Raw genomic sequence first — 18,457 nt, forward strand, 5'->3', positions numbered from 1 at the left:
CTGCAGGAGGAATTCAGGAGAAAAAGAAGGCTGAAAATGAGGTGGGCTTTTATCCGATTGGTCCTCCCACTCTCATTACTGCTAGTAATCATTACTGATTTGCCATTTTTAATGTGGATTCAAATTCCGCTTGATAAGTTGATTTCAGTCTTATACCACCAATTGGGTTTATGATTTTCCAGACTGTCATCCAGGGGTTCAATACCCATTAATCCAGCATCTAACCGCTGATTTATTGATTTAAAGAATAAATATTAAAAATGTGATGGCAAAGTTAGAGTTACCTATTGGATTGGTTACTCCCCCAAATTTTCCAGAGAGTACCCTCACTTTAAATAAAGGTTAGTGGGTGCTACAAAGAGTTGATTGAGTGTCTTTTTGTATTATTATTACTATTTCTATTTTGAGATTAATCCATGAAAGTATCACTTTAGAGGCATACAGTTTCTGCACTGTGAATTTTGGTTCTGCTATTTAACTGAATAATTTGTCAGAAAATGCTGATAAGTATAAGAGAATAATAATTGAAAATTGTATTGTTAAATGATGCTGAAACATTAGGATATAAAAAATTAGAGAGGAGAATAAAAGGTTCAAGCAGCTGTTCTAACAAAAAGTTGACTTCTCATCATTTAAGAGATATGAGAAATTAAAAGGACGTAGTGTATTTTATTGATCAATTATTTCAAAACACAAAATATTTGTTTGAATTTCCATTGTGCCTCTTTAATACTTTATTCTGTTTAAAATTTTACTTACTTTTCTGTTAGTTTAAAAAGGTGATTTATGTTGTTTCATTAGATAGAATGGAAGTTCCTTCTAATAAAGAGTAAGGAAAGGGAGAAAGTAATCATAAGAGAGTTATTAGACTCGAAAAAGAAAGGCAAAGTTTGTGTTTTATTAAAGATTTGAAGGTTCTACAGTTTTTGATGTATATTGTTTGAATGGACAAAAGAAAGTAGGGGATGATAGAAGTAGGTTGAAAGTTCTGGAAGAGGTTTTCTTGAAGATGGTTTAAGATGGGAAAGTTTGAAAGAAACCTTTGGAGATGCTTTGTGAGAAAAGCAGTTCATATAATTATTATAATTATCACTATTTTCACTGTTGAAGAATAGCTTAAATATATTATTGTGAGATTCTAAAATGAAAAGAAGGAACAACTGTAATAAGATTAGAAACAGCACGAGAGAGTGGTATGTCCCCATCTGAATTCCTCCCCCACCCTACTCTCTCTCTCTAAATTTGATAAATGTCTGCTTGAGACAGAAACACAAGAGCAGTGAAAGTCAAGAAAAATTTGAAGTGTGCTAAAGGCACATCTCTAAATTGTTTTATTTTCTTTTGATTTGATTTGATTTTATACGGAAAATCAAAAAAAGAAAAAGTGACTTGACAATAATGTTAGATAAAGTGATATGAAGGAGAGGTTCAAACAGCTTTCCTCATCATGATTAAAGATTTTATATATTCAGAGGGCAATTTGAAGTTAAGTGTTTATACTAAAGATAAGAGATTCAGTTGAATGTTCATCTGAAAGAATAAATGTAGGTTCAAAACAATCTAGAGACTATTAATGAATTAACCCTTTAAAGCCTGAGCCCAAAATTCTATTCTGTGTCAGAATATGATATTCATATCCAAATTCATATTATATTCATATACATATAACATCACACACCTGAACTGTATATACCATATTGAAGAGAAGATCTAGGGTTTTCAAATGATATAAATATATGTATGATTATTTAAGGCTAATCATCCTTTATCAATAAGATTTCACACAGCAATCTTTACAAAAATCTTCTCTGGCCACCATACTTCATCAGACAACTGCATTTTCAACCATTTTAATTACAAGCTAGAGGGAAACTTAGAGTGTATGAAATATACATAATTTTGTGGGCAATGTAGAATAGCAGACAGATTAGAAATATAATCTATTGTTTAAAAGTTATGACCTGTCAGGTGTATTCTGTTGATTCATGTCTTTTATTTTGAAATTCTAGTTCCTGTTTCATGTCATGTGTTCCTGTTTCCCTAGTCATGTGATTTCTGTTTTCCCTCCATGTTCATGTGTCATGTTTTCATTGGTTTATTGTTTAATTATCTTGTTATCAGTTCTGTTTGTTCATTGGTTTATGTTCTCCCATGTTTTGTATTTAAGCCCTCATGTTTGCATTGTCTATGGTTCGAGTATTGTATGTGATGGTATGTGTTTGTCAAGTCAAGTCAAGTCAAGTCAAGTCAAGTCAAGTCAAGTCAAGTCAAGTCAAGTCAAGTCAAGTCAAGTCAAGTCCATGTTCTTGTTAGATCACATTTATGGTTAGGGTTTTTGGAGTTCACTTATAAAATAAACTGCACTTGGGTTCTTCATCTTCACGTCCTCATCATTGTCATCATTGTCAGCAGTTCCAGCATACGTTACATGACCATTCTAGTGATTAGTGGGAAAACAGAATAAAACAAACATTTAAAATGTTAAGATACATTTCACATAACCACTCCTCAAACACTCCTTTTGTGCACCTGCAATAATAAATTGAGATTGCATCTGAAACTGAAGGACACAAACACTGAAATATACATTTTGTGTTAAAAAAAACCACACACTTTATTTAATTTGAACATTAGAATTGCACACGCATTGCACAGCAAAACGTACAAAATCAAACTTTCGAACTATCTACAGTAAATACATTTTTATTAAAGAGTGCAGGAACAGAATATATAAATTCATAAACACTCAACTACAATACCTGTGGAGAGAAGAGAGGGAGAAAAGAGAGGAGGGGGAGGACAACAACACCAGTAAACACAGCCCAACCTAGGCCTCTTCGCGAAACTGGTCACACTCAGCTAAGTGCCAAGACTGAAACAGTTCCTATCGCGAACCAAGCAAAGTCTTTTGCCATTACATTCTGGCTTGCAACAAGCTACTGTAATTTTATTTTCAGTCCTACTTTTCCGATAGTGTAATGATGCCGAGGAAGAATCCATATGCGGATGTTTATTCAAACAGTCCAACGAAATCCAAACACAGTGTCAGAAAAACAGGCAGTGAGGTCAAAAACACAGTAAAGCAGTCCAACCAGGCAAACAGGCAAAAGGGGAGATCCAAATGAGTAGTCAAAACAAACAGGCAATAAGGCAATAAGGCAATGATGTAAACGCTTGGTAAGGCAGATGATCTGGCACTACTTCGCAATATAGGAATGAGCATGCATGGCTTATATACTAGGCAAACAGGAAATGACAATACAGGAACTGATGTGGCAGGAAACAGGAAGTGACAGTTCAGAATTCAGTTGAGGGCTCCCTCTGGTGGGCAGGAGACCACTCAGATGTTACAGAACCCCCCCCCTCTAGGAGCGACTCCTGGCGCTCGGCGTGGACGTCCCCGTGGTCGTGGCGCTGGGCGGTCTGGCCTGGCTCGATGAAATTCCTCTATGAGTGAGGGGTCCAGAATATCAGAAGCAGGTATCCATGATCTCTCCTCAGGCCCGTATCCCTCCCAGTCCACCAGGTATTGGAGCCGACCCCCTCTACGCCTCGAGTCCAGCAGCATGTTCACCTTATAAGCTGGCAATCTGTCAATGTTCAGCGGAGGCGGTGGTTCTTGAGACTCAGCGTTGGGATCAGCATTCAGGTGGACCGGTTTGAGGAGCGAGACATGAAATGATGGAGAGATGCGGTAGTTAGCAGGAAGCTCAAGCTGATATGTAACCTCATTGATCTGTTTTACGATTTTGAATGGGCCAACATACCTTGGCTGAGCTTCTTGCTTGGCAGACGTAACTTGATGTCCCTCATAGAGAGCCAGACCCTCTGTCCCGGTTGGTAGCGAGGATGTGGGCGCCGTCTTCGGTTAGCCTGGAGTTCTTGCCTTCGTATGGCTCTTTGAAGATGGACATGAGTGCTATCCCATACCCTCTCGCTACGACGTATCCAGTCATTGACCGCAGGAACAGAGGAAGGTTCGCCAGACCACGGAAACAAAGGAGGTTGATATCCTAGCACGCATTGGAATGGGGTTAGTCCTGTAGAGGCATGGGTTAATGAATTCTGTGCATATTCTGCCCATGGCAAGAACTCTGCCCACCGATTCTGTTCCCGGCTACAGTATGTTCTCAGATATCTACTGATTTCTTGATTCAGTCTCTCGACTTGACCGTTTGACTGGGGGTGATATCCTGACGTCAGACTCACATTGATGTCTAATTGTCGGCAGAAGGCTTTCCAAACCTGAGATGTGAATCGAGTCCCCCGATCAGAGATGATGTCTTCAGGTAAACCATAGATGCGGAAAACCTGGTGAAACAGGGCTTGAGCCGTTTCCATGGCGGTTGGCAGACCCTTGAGGGGAATAAGACGGCAAGACTTGGAGAACCTATCAATGCTGACAAGAATTGTTGTGAAATTTTCAGATGGAGGGAGATCAGTAACAAAGTCTATTGACAGGTGAGACCATGGACGTTGCGGGATGGGTAGTGGTTGCAGAAGACCAGATGGCAGTTCCTTGGGGGTCTTCGATTGTGCACAAACTTGGCAGGCTTTCACGTAATCAGTTATATCTCTGTTCATCGTTGACCACCAGAAAGCGTTGTGGATTAATTTGATTGTGCGTGAGATACCTGGATGACCTGAGGTGATGGAGGTATGAACCCATTGCATGACCTGTTGTCGTAGTTCCTGGGGAACATATTGTTTGTTCGAGGGGCACATAGCAGGCGGAGGATTTTGCTGCATGGCTCTTTGGATCTCCTCCATGATGTCCCAGTTCACATGGGCGATAATTACAGTAGAAGGGAGAATGGGTTCAGGAGAATGATCTTGGAGAGGAGGGTCATGGCGTCTGGAGAGGGCGTCTGCCTTGCTATTCTTACTTCCTGGGCGATATGTCACAGTAAATTGGAATCTTGAAAAGAACAGTGACCATCTGGCCTGACGTGAGTTTAGTCTCTTGGCACTCTTTACATACTCAAGATTTTTGTGATCGGTGATAACCTGGAACAGGTGAATGGCTCCCTCCAATCAGTGTCTCCACTCCTCTATCGCAGCTTTCATGGACAGTAACTCCTTATTTCCAACATCGTAGTTTCTTTCAGCAGAAGTGAGTTTTCTTGAAAAAAATGCACATGGGTACAACTTAGCTGGTTGACCCTGACGCTGTGACAGTACTGCTCCAATTCCGCAGTCAGATGCATCCACCTCCACTACAAATGGGAGGTTAGGGTCAGGGTGTTTCAGGATAGGTGCCGAAGTAAAACTTGACTTGAGTTTTGTGAAGGCGATTGTAGCTTCGTTTGTCCACTTTAACTTGGATGGTTTCCCTCTCATAAGAGACTTCAAAGGAGAGGCGATCATGCTGTAATTCCTGATGAAACGGCGGTAGAAGTTGGCAAAACCTAGAAATCTTTTTTAGTTTAGTTTTTTAGAAGTTCCTTGATTGTGGATGGTTGGGACCATTCTGTGACTGCCTGGATCTTGGTAGTGTCCATTTCCACTCCCTGATGACTTACGTGATATCCCAAGAATGTAGTTTTCTGAACATGGAACTCACATTTCTCAACTTTTACATAGAGTTGATGCTTAAGAAGACGAGAGAGGATGTTTCGGACATGTTCAATGTGTTCAGCTTCCGACTTGGAGTAATTCAGGATATCGTCAATGTAGGCGATAACATACTGGTTCAAGATGTCTCTGAAGATATCGTTAATGAATGACTGAAACACAGCTGGTGCGTTGGCTAGCCCAAACGGCATCACCAAGTACTCATAGTGACCTCTGGTGGTGAGAAATGCAGTCTTCCACTCATCACCTTCCTTAATCCGGATGAGATTATAAGCTTAAATCTAATTTGGTGTATATCTTTGCTTCACAAAGTTGTTCTAGGGCAGCAGGAACAAGAGGGAGCGGATAGCAGAATTTCACCATCACGTTGTTAAGTCCATGATAATCAATGCATGGTCGTAGACCTCCGTCCTTCTTCTCAACGAAGAAGAAACTTGCTGCTGCTGGTGAGGTCGAAGTTCGAATGAATCCAGAGTTAATAGCCTCTTCGATGTAATCTTTCATGGCTTGAGATTCTTGACGCGATAGTGGGTAGACTTTACTCTTAGGTGGCATGGCATTGGGCAGAAGGTCAATGGTGCAATCCCAGGGGCGGTGTGGTGGTAGCTGTGTAGCTTTGACTTTGCTGAATGCCTCTAAGTAGTCGTGATAGCAAGCAGGAATTTTGGGACTGGGGGCAGTGAGTAGACTCTCAACACTTGTGGCGAGACATGGTCTTGGCATATTGATGTTCATGCAATGGGTTAGGCAGAATTTGGACCAGTGAGACAGTTCTCCATGATACCATGATAGTACAGGATCGTGAACAGATAACCATGGATGTCCAAGGATGATTTCATACCTGGGTGAGTCAATGATGTAGAGTGATATGTTTTCACTATGGAACAGACCAATCTGTAGCTGTGCAGGTGCAGTTTGTCAGGTGATACCTCCCTCAATGGGTTTATTGTTGACATTAGTGATGCAAATTGTGGGAACACAGGGTAACGTAGGTAGACTGTATTTCTTGACAATATCTTTGTTGATCAAATTCAGAGCAGCACCAGAGTCAATCAATGCTGTCAAGGTAATGGGACCATCTTTAGTAGTCAGCTGAACAGGAATCAACAACGATTTTGAAATCTGAAGAGAGCATTGATTAACACTCACCTGTCTGGTAGTAGTGGTGGCTTTCCCGACTTTGTGTGGGCACTCTAAGTTACGGTGGCCTGCTTCACCGCAGTAAAAACACAGATCATGTTGGCGGCGTCGAGTTCTCTCTTCATCAGATAGATGTGCATAGCCTATTTGCATGGGTTCTTGGTAGACGGTTGGTGTAGTGAGGAAATGTGTGTGAGGCAGATGAGCAGATTTCCTCTTAGGAGTGTTTCTCAACAGGTTATCTATCTTGATAGCCATAGTAACAAACTCAGAGAACGTTAAATCCTCACCCTTGCAGGCCAGTTCCGTCTGAAGCTCAAGATTTAAACTTTGTTTGAAAACAGCCCTTAGAGACACATCATTCCATCCACTTTGAGCGGCAAGGGTTCTAAATTCAATAGTGAAGTCTGCAGCGGTACGGTTGCCTTGACACATGTGTAACAATTGAGTGGAAATATCCTTTCCCCCCTCAGGATATTCAAACACATCTCTGAGTAGTTGTAAGAAGTATGCAGAGGAGGAACGAAACTGTGAATCTGTCTCCCAAACCTCTGCAGCCCAATCAATCGCTTTACCAGATAACAATGACATCAGAAAAGTGCATTTACTTGCTTCATTTTGAAACTGATCTCTCTGGCTTTCAACATAAATGCGTGCTTGTCTGATAAAACCACGACATTGTCCTGCAGAGCCATTAAACTTGTCTGGCAATGCTACACCACCAAGTTGGTGGTGTAGCTGAAGGAAGCGATCGAATATAGTGGGTGAAATGATCGTTTGCCGACTGCAGCTTGTTGAGCTGCTCTTGGTAGTTCTTCAGCATTTCGCTCTGATAAGCGAACGCCGCTTGAAGCTGAGAAACTTCCGCTGGATTCATAGTAGGCGAAGTATTCTGTAATGATGGAGAGGCGGAAGCCGAGGAAGAATCCATATGCGGATGTTTATTCAAACAGTCCATCGAAATCCAAACACAGTGTCAGAGAAACAGGCAGTGAGGTCAAAAACACAGTAAAGCAGTCCAACCAGGCAAACAGGCAAAAGGGGAGATCCAAAAGAGTAGTCAAAAAAAAAAAGGTCAAAACACTAGGCAATAAGGCAATAAGGCAATAATGCTCAGATGTTACAGATAGCATAGCCAACATCTCTTAGAGGACTCCTCAAATTTAGGGACATGGGTTGTGTGGAGTGATGACGAAGGAGGGACTACAGGCTTTAGTGATGCAAAGGGAAACATAAGTGAATATTGATACCTCCCAACTGACGAGCCAGGTTTTCTCTGAAATCTGTCTGGGTTAAATTCACCAGTCTACACACATCCCCTGGTGCCACATGAATGTGTTGCCATTCCTTAAACAATATGAAACTATTGATGACGGCAATGTCTATGAAGTGGAAAAAAAGAGTCTTCCGCCACTTCTGAGTTTTTGTAGGCCATCGTAAGATTTTATCATTTGGTCTGACCTATCAACACCGCCCATGTTTTTGTTATAATAGCTGATGACAGTGGGCTGGAGGGCTACTTCTTTTGTCCAGTCGCCATCATTTTTTACAAACCTAGTAATTTCGGTTGATCCATTCACATTGTGGAAATTGGAGAGGCATGTAACTGCACGCATGTCCTTCCACTGAATTACAAGTATATTCCCCTCAATCCTACACCACCTCATATCCCCACGAGCTGTCTTGCGTTCCCATATTCTTGATGTCTTTAAATTCTGCAGGAAACAGTTTATGATTCACCCTGCATGTCCCACAGGCATTAGTTCCCATTTCTAACAACTTAACCATAAGAGCTGGGGACTTGTAAAAGTTGTCAAACCAAACATTGTGGCCCTGGTCTTTGAATGGCTGCAGTAACGTTTCAACAACTTTGGTGGCCAAGTCAGTGACACGCCCATCATGATTACCTGTGTAAACATTAAAGTCAAGAGTACACCCCGAGTCTGATGTTTCAATTACCCATAATTTAAAACCCCACCGAATAGGTACATAGTATTGTACATAGTATTGCTAGCTAATGTTTATTTAGCAAGTTTCACAGAAATGTGCTTAAAAATAGAGGCTAGCTGCCTGTCCGATGAACGCCGACGGTCATGTCATTTTTTCCAGAAATAACTAGCGTTACTCCTACAAATAAATGCTTCATAACTAAAATGATTTGACTTTCAATAGACAATATAGACAACACCTGTTAAATAACTTGTCTTACCTTGAAAGATCGCCTCAGTTTTCAATTTGAAGCAGTAAGTCCAACACTGGAGGTAATCTCCCGGTGTATCCTCTCTGGCTCCGCTCAGGCAAATGGAGGATGACGATGATGACGATGCATTTATTATTCTTGCCCAGTAACCCCTTAACCAGTCATATGTGCTTTTAGCTTATATTGTCATGAGTATCTGGCAGTTTTCAGAAATAAAATCGTTGATTGGATGGCGAAGATATTGAGACAGGAACCATGGGAATAACTGTTCCCAAATTTGAACGCTCCGGCTGGAAAGGGTTAAGGTGATGTTTTTAAATTAAGCTTCCTATAAGCTTGAAAGAGGATACCCTTTATTTTGTTTTGTTCTAATGTTAGTCCCCACCATGATACATGGTCTTTTGTGACATTTGCTAAAGTAGAAGAAATACAACCTGAATGGAAATTAATGATCTGTAAATGAGTTCAATTTTAGCATTGTTATTTCACTTTTAATTTGGACAATTTAAATAGATTTTTTGAATTGCAACCTAAGGCAGGTCATCATGTCCTGGAAACCTGCCCAAGAAGGGAGGGTGATATGGGTTAAGGAAGCAACAAAAGGGAGGTCTAGAGGAAACCTGCCTGAAAATTGAGTTCCACTCAACCCGACTGCATTTTAATAACCGCTTTACTAAAACAACTTGTCACAGTGTTAAATACCAAGCATTCTGTCACTGGCCATCAGGGGTAATACCCTGTGTAGAAGATTATTTATAGATTGGTTTTGGGGGTAAAGATTTGAGAACCATTGCAGAACCACAGCAGAGTGCCTGACTTATTAAAGAAGTATTAAACAAACCTGGCAACCTTGTTTAATACTTCTTATTAAAGAAGTATTAAACAAACCTGGGAATGCTTGTATGATGAATAATTAAGACTGAAAGATGATTTATTACTTTTACTTATGCTTTTATTGAACTCATGTACATTTTAATAGTAATGAAGAATGGAAAAAAATAAAACATGGTGGTGACTAAAGATTAAGATTGCTTGTCTTGTTTGTTTATAACAATTTTAAAATAATTGTTTAAGAAATAGGATGCATGGTTGGCTAATATTGGTATAAGGTTTGGAATAACAATCCTTGTAGGAGGAATAATATTCTCTTGTGTGTTACCATTGATTAAATCTTGATCCAAGCAGCAACGAAGCAGATGACATTGATCACTGTGAATAGTCCAATGATATACAATGAAACAATCCTGGATGGACAGAAAGGCCAAATTGGAAGGAAATTGATTCCTACAATGAAGATATATATGAGGAGATGAATGATCAGCCATGCCCTAGGATGTAAGTGCTAGCCTAACCTCTCCCCAGTGGTGGCCCTCTACATTATGCAAAGTAACTGGGTCGAAGATATTTGTCAACGGGATCTTTGAAAGAAAAAATAACTTTTTAGTGTTGAGGTACTTCTACTATTTTTGATGTCTTTGATATATTTACTGATTTTGATCTATATGCTGTTATATCCAATGTGCTGTTTTGCTACTATCTAGTGGGATCTAGTGGCCCCACTGGAGGACGTGCATCCGGACCAATCACGGAATGAATAACAGACTTACTGGGCACTCGGTGGGAGAGGTTCTGTTACATAGTATGGAACGAACTTTAGCCTCCACATCCCAGGATACCATGCCCACCACCCGAGAGGCAGGTAGAATGGTATCTGTTGGGACAGTGGAGATCTCGACTTCGAAACATTGAGACAACGCATCGGGCTTAACGTTCTTAGAGCCCAGGCGGTATGAGAGTATGAAGTCGAATCACGTAAAAAACAGTGCCCAGCGAGCCTGTCTGGAATTAAGATGCTTGGCACCATGGATATATTCCAAGTTCTTATGATCAGTCCAGACCATGCGAGGTACCCCCAAACCCTCTAACCAGTGATGCCACTCACCCAAAGCCAGCCTGACAGCCAACAATTCTCCATTACCAACGTCATAATTCTGCTCTGCTGGAGTTAGGTGATGAGAAAAAAAGCGCATGGATGCATCTTTCTGTCCGAGGAAGAGCGCTGCGAAAGAACCGCTCTGACACCGACCTCTGACACATTCATCTCCACCACGAACTGATATGAAGGGTTGGGAGTGTCAAGGATGGGAGTGACCGTAAACCTTTAATTTAGAAAATGCTGCTTCGGCTCGCGGGAAACTCAGTACAGGTGGAGGTGAGATCCATCAGAGGTGCAGCGAGCTGACTGTAATTCAGAATAAAACGCAAATAAAAGTTGGCAAACCCCAGAAACCTCTGCAAAGCTTTGCGGGAATCTGGAGTTGGCCAATCAGAGATGGCTCTGACATTGACAGGGTCCATGCACATTCCCTCGGATGAAATGATGAACCCCAGGAATGGAACCGACTGCACATGAAAAGGAGATAAGCACTGTGTTGGTCCAAAAGACGGATGCTCCCTGCAAGAGCTCGAAAGCTGAAGACATCAACGGCAAGGATGATGATTATTTATCGTGATGTCATCCAGCCCCTGATAATCTATGCAGGGTCTAAGAGAGCCATCTTTCTTCTCCACGAAGAAGAACCCTGCCCCTGCTGGAGAAGAGGAAGTATGGATGAGACAGGCTGCTAGAGAATCATTGATGCACTTGTTCATGGCCTCCCTCTAATAACAACTGTTCCGAGTGGTTGCCGGAGATGAAGGTAATGGGCTTGGTGGAATGGATAATGATAGTAAGAAATAGGTGGTGAACTGGCACCCAGTGGTTCCCTATCTGTCACTCACTCGACGTTGTGTCATTGTAGTAACGCTAGGGGTCACTCTTGGGAGCCAGAGACTCCTCTGGTCTTTGATAAAAGGCCAATGAAAATTGGTGAGTGGTATTTGCATGGCACTCCCCCGGACATATGGGTATAAAAGGAGCTGGTATGCAACCACTCATTCAGATTTTCTCTTTGGAGCCGAACGGTCATGCTCATTGAGCTGAATATCACTGTTCATTCACCTCTGCTGGATCTGACAGCGCATTTCAGCGGCTTCTCCCTCCTCTGCACTGGTGCACTGCAGAGGACGCGTCTTTTCAAAGATGCCATTCCAATTGTGTGTTATTCCCGGTTGCGGTCGTTATCTCTCAACTTCAGATGGTCATGATCGCTGTCTTTCGTGTCTGGGTGCGACCCACGCTTAAGCAGCATTTGTGAATTGTGGTCGCAACATTGTGGTCGCAGCGTTGCTTTCAGTCCTTCTACCTACGGGTATGAGGCTAGTGCGGCTAGCACTGGGGGCGATTTGGGGACCTCAATGGGATCGTATCCGCCGGGTATCCCCCCGTGGACCTCCCATTCCCCAGCATGCTCGTCTACCCCAAATGCTTCCGGATGAGTTCGCTGGCTCATCTCACGGCGAGTCTGGCTTCTTGTTCGGAGCTCGCAAAGATGATGAGCTCTTGAGCGCAGCATCGGAGAGCGGGCTTTTCCAGTCAGATGCATAAGCCTCAGCTGGGCTTCCCCCTTCGGGGACGATCGCCCAGTCACCGGCCGATGCCGAAATGACGGACATGCTTTCTCGGGCGGCCGCGACCGTCGGGTTAGAGTGGAACCATCCGCTCTCCCCTGAACCCTCACGGCTTGATGATTGGTTTCTGGGCTCGTGGCGCCGCTCAAAGCAGCCGCACCCCGCTCCAGTGCCATTCTTCCCGGAAGTGCATGAGAAGCTGACGAAGTCGTGGGAGGCACCTTTCACTGCCCGGTCCCGACTCCGCAGTTCCCCCGCTCTCATTACCCTCAATGGCGGGGCGGCCAAGGGCTATACGGCGATTCCCCGGTGGATAAGGTGCTTGTGGTGCACCTATTCCCGCAGAGCGCCGCCACCTGGCGTGGACGCCCTAAGCTCCCGTCCAAGCCCTGTAGGCTCACGTCGTCCCTGATGGCTAAAGTCTACAGTGCTGCTGGACAAGCCGCCTCTGCCCTGCACACCATGGCTCTCCTGCAGGTCCACCAAGCCAAGGCGCTGAAAGAACTGCACGAGGGTAGTTCCGTCCCAGATTTGATGCAGGAACTGCGCTCGGTGACCGACCTCGCCCTCCGGGCGACAAAGGTCACGGCATGGTCTCTTGGGTGGACGATGGCCACACTAGTGGTCCAGGAGCACCACCTTTGGCTCAACCTGGTCGATATGGGTGAGGCCGACAAGACACGGTTCCTTGCTGCCCCCATTTCCCAGGCGGGCCTATTCGGAGGCACCGTTGAGGACTTTGACCAGCAGTTCTCGACGGTGAAGCAGCAGATGGAGGCAATCCGGCACATCCTACCCGGCGCGGCTCAAGATCCCACACCCCGTCTGCTCGTCACCAAGGGCGTCCCCCTGCGGTGACTGCACCGGCTCCGCCGCAGCCCGCCCCTTCGGCCCGGCCCTGGTGTGGAGCCCACCGCAGGAAGCTGACGCCACCTGTCTCACAGCCGGTGCCGAAGAACCCACGGAGGTTCTCGAAGCGCCCCTGAGATGGGCAACCCAGGGACGAGGGAACCCACTCACGTGGAGCTGGTAGGAAGACCACTCCATCCCCCGGTGGAGGGCCGGGTGGAAAATCTTTTGTTGCATTTTTGTTTGATTTTGCCACACGCCCAAGTGGCTGCGGTACCCAACAGTTCAGCAAAATAGTGGCTTCCTTCCTCCCTGGGTCACATACCCGGTGCGTACGGTCGTCACCATGACTACCGTCCACGGGCTTTTTCTTGCAGGATTGGCCCTCCAGCGGTGTGTGGCACACAGCCGCCCCCGATGTGGCAGCCTCCATGGGTTACAAGGACAGGCCTCTTCCTCCCCCATCCCAGGCTGTTCCGGGGGTGGTCACAAGGAGCCAGGTAAGTGCTTCGATGTCCCTAGACTCAGCACAGCCACGACGTGCTGTGGCACCTCACGCTCCGCCCCACCACGAGGCCCCATCTGCCGGTACGTCCAACGACGTTGTCCCCTCAGTCCCCCTCTAGAGGTGTTCCTCTAGAACTGGTCTCCAGGCATGTCGTGGTCACGACAGACGCCTCCAAAATGGGCTGGGGCGCTGTTTGCAACGGGCACGCAGCCGCCGGCCTCTGGACAGGCCCGCACATCAACTGCCTCGAGTTATTGGCAATTCTGCTCACCCTGCAGAGGTTCCGGCCATTGATCCAGGGCAAGCATGTGTTAGTTCGGACGGACAGCACAGCAGCGGTAGCATATGTCAACTGCCAAGGCGGTCTGCGCTCTCGCTGTATGTCACAACTCGTCCGCCGTCTCCTCCTCCGGAGTCAGCAGCACTTCAAGTCACTGCAAGCCACTCACATCCCGGGCAACCTCAACACTACAGCGGACATGCTGTCATGGCAGGATTCCCTCAGGGGAGAGTGGAGACTCCACCCGCGGTGGTAGACATGATCACTCAGGCTAGGGCCCCCTCTACGAGGTGCCTGTATGCCTTTAAGTGGCGTCTATTCGCTAAGTGGTGTTCTTCCCGTCGCGAAGGCCCCCAGAGATGCGCAGTCAGATCAGTGCTTTCCTTCCTGCAGGAGAGGTTAGAAGGGAGGCTGTCCCCTTCCACCTTGAAGGTGTACGTTGCCACCATAGCAGCACACCACAACGCAGTCGACGGTAAGTCCTTAGGGAAGCACGACCTGATCATCAGGTTCCTAAGAGGCGCCAGGAGGCTGAATCCCTCCAGACCACGCCTCATTCCCTCATGGGATCTCTCCATAGTTCTTCAGGGTCTACAGAGAGCCACCTTAAGCCTTTGCAGTCAGCCGAGCTTAAGGCACTCTCCTTGAAGACTGCACTTCTGACTGCGCTCACTTCCATCAAGAGGGTAGGTGACCTGCAAGCATTCTCTGTCAGCGAAACGTGCCTGGAGTTCGGTCCGGGTTACTCTCACATGATCCTGAGACCCCGACCGGGCTATGTGCCCAAGGTTCCCACCACCCCTTTTAGGGACCAGGAGGAGGCAGACCCAGCCCTGTCGTTGCTGTGTCCGGTGCGCGCTTTACGCATCTATTTGGATCGCTTGCAGAGCTTTAGAATCTCTGAGCAGCTCTTTGTCTGCTTTGGTGCACAGAGGAAAGGAAGCACTGTCATAAAGCAGAGGATCGTCCACTGGCTCATTGACGCCATAACTATGGCATATCTCGCCCAGAACATGCCGCCCCCGGTAGGGCTATGAACCCATTCTACCCGAGGTGTAGCGGCTTCCTGGGCCCTGGCCAGAGGTGCCTCTCTAACAGACATTTGCAGAGCGGCGGGCTGGGCAACACCCAACACCTTTGCAAGGTTCTACAACCTCCGGGTGGAACCGGTTTCGTCCCAGGTAGCGGCATGCAATACAAGCTGATACCTTGAAGGCTCTCCACATGGTTGGAAAGACCATGTGACGTAATCTTCCACTTAAATATCCCCCCCTCTCTTTGGGTGAGGTGTGGTCTCCGCGGTGTCTTCCCCTTGGGAGGGACACCCCCCGACAAGACCTGGTGGCCCAGTCGGATAATCCACCTTCTTTTTTAGGGAGCGGAAAAAGAGAAGGGGAAAAGAGGCCACGACTGGGTTAAGCCTGTCTCTATCTTTGGGTAGTCGACTTGTCCCCAAAAAGAGCCGTTCGACACTCATAACTACATCGACACAACATCGAGTGAGTGACAGATAGGGAACGTCATGGTTACTGGTGTAACCTCCATTCCCTGATGGAGGGAATGGCCGGACCTTATATCGGCTCCTCAGCATAAAACCTGAATGAGTGGTTGCATACCAGCTCCTTTTATACCCGTATGTAAGGTGAAGTGACATGCAAATACCACTCGCCAATTTTCATTGGCATTTTATCAAAGACCAGAGGTGTCTCGGGCTCCCAAGAGTGACCCCTAGTGTCACTACATCACCACAACGTCTCGTTCCCTCCATCAGGGAACGGAGGTTGCACCAGTAACCATGACGTTTTACAATGTCAGCTGCTGGGCTAAGGAGACTCTCCAAGATCCTTCTCACCTTCTGAGAATCTGACAAGGAGGAATCAGCAATCAGAAGATCAACATGAGTACGTCAGGTTTCATAATCAACTTCCCCATTCAGCTTTGGAATTTTGCCAGAAAAGGTGCAAATTTTACCCTGACTATAGTGTGAGGGTGCAGACTCGCTGCGGATAACATGCTCCACAACCACTCTCTGTATCTGAGGAGGGTTGATAAAGTTCTCATCAACATTCCCAGTTTGAGCTCTGATTGACTCACTATGGTCAGGTTCAGCATTAACTCTTCTTGCATTCTCAATGCTGGGGCTGTGAACAGTAGTATGGGGACCTGCATCAGCATTACATGAGTGGTTCAAACCAAGCTGAATGCTCTGAAGCTCATCCTGAAGAGCAGGTAGGAATCCTGCCCTGCCACTTCCAGCAATAGCATTTTGTTCATCCAAGTATCTCAATGCCAGCTCCCTGCCTAATTCATTTTGGCATACATCACAAATTGTTCTTACATGCCATGTAACTGCAAGGTCTTTAGGGCTTGGCAGGTCACCTAAATGATCAGGGCTGATCCTCAAAATAGATCTTTCAGATGAATACTGAATGAGGACTCTAGCTGCTGGTTGATTTGGTTCATCAGGGACCCTGACTACTTTTTCAATTTCCCCAGTTTCTTAAAAAAAAAAAAAACTCTGTGATATCTGCATAGGTACAGGTTTCCTCTACTCCAGTAACATACAAACAACTCTGCCCATGCACATCAAAATGGTTACAGAGATCCATACTTAACTCTTGGGATGTTTGTCATTTTGTTCCATTTGAGTCTTTTTCTATTTTTGTTATTTTATTTATTTATTTATTTTGGATAATAACTGAAAATATCAAACAAAATAAAATTGCATTAACTAGGGCGGTTGGCAGTGTAGGAAATCTCAACCCAATCTCCTGGCTGGCTCGCCAATTATTTGGTGAAATCCTGCTCTCCACGTGATCGCAGGGCTGTATGATCGAATTCTAAGTATCAAGAGGCTAGGTTCATTTGTTCAAGAATATCTGGGATTGTTTTTTACTGTTTCCAAAACCAGTTACTTATAGTAAGCATATACTGCAGTCTAGGGGGAAAAATAAATAAATAAAAATAAGAATACACTACACACAGTTGCGTTGACTGAAAGGAATATATGAATATTGTGGTAGGAATTTCCTTGTATCTTTTCCTTTCCTTTTTTAATACATTTTTTTCCCCCATTTTTTCAGACACTTAAATCTTAACTTCATTGTTAAGGGGTTGAATCTCACAACAATCTGAACAATTTATAACAGACAGTTGGAATCACAACGATAACTGCACCATTTACAACAAGCTGACAAAAGTGAACAAAACAACTTTCAAAATGTGTTGAGTCCTATGAGGTGTATGTGTGTGCTTATGTATTGGTTGTCTCAGTCCTACCAATCCCTTAGGAATGGTGGTATTCAGTCCAGTAGCAATGAAAGGATGAAGAAGAGATGAAATTATGAAGAATGAAGGGGATAGAAGAATCCAGTGAAATGCAATATCCTCACACCAAGGAATCCGCTTGAAGCAATTCAATCCAGATAATTCACTCAAGAACACAGTCAACAACAAAAAAACAGTTTGCACAAATGCAAAATTCCAAGGTTAATCCCAACACTGATCAAAATCGTTTCCAATAAATGGATACAATATGTACTTTTTTCCAGCACCTCTCTCAATATATGAAATAAACAGTGTTAAATTTAACATTGTAAAGAATATTTTTTGGGCATTTTAGCATTCTCTACGCACTTATAAAATTGCTCACACAGAAAACTTAACTTTTCTTTCCAATAACCTACCGAAGATCAGTAATAGTGATACGATACCTAGAAAACCCGGAGAAACAACCAAAGACATCCTCCAAAGCTCAATATTTGTTAGCAGAACTAATAAACTGCCAAACTTGATGTTTGTTAATCCGCAAAACATCTACATAGAGAATTTCTCAAACACTACAACGAGTGTTCGGCCCTGCACGAGTTAACTTGAGATCTCTCCTTTTTCCCACTGCCTGCTATGGCAGCTCTCTCCACACACAAGCTAATATATTCTTAAAGGGACAGCACTCATTTGAAAGGAAAAATGCTTACTTGCCAAAATAAAAGCCTAAAATAACAAGAGTTACAAAAACAAATTTTTAGACCAGACTTCACTTGACTTGAAAAATACTAAGACTAAGTCTAATACTAAGACTTCACTTCAACATTACACAAAAAATACCTGACAAAGGCGAACATGAGGGTTTAAATATACAGACATGGGGTAACAAGATTACAAGACAACCAATTTCAAAACTGAACTAATAACATAAGAACCAATAACAGAACTGAACTGATAACAAGATAACAAGACAAATGAAATATGAACCAAAAACAAGACAAGACTAATAAACCAAGGAACCAATAAAAACAAAACACATGAAACATGGCGGGAACAGGAAATGTAAGCGTAATCGTAGTTCTAGCAGGAGACTCACAGCTGTACATCATCACACCATTATCTAGTTAGC

This window comes from Myxocyprinus asiaticus, chromosome 28, assembly GCF_019703515.2.
Source record: "Myxocyprinus asiaticus isolate MX2 ecotype Aquarium Trade chromosome 28, UBuf_Myxa_2, whole genome shotgun sequence".
Lineage (NCBI taxonomy): Eukaryota > Metazoa > Chordata > Actinopteri > Cypriniformes > Catostomidae > Myxocyprinus > Myxocyprinus asiaticus.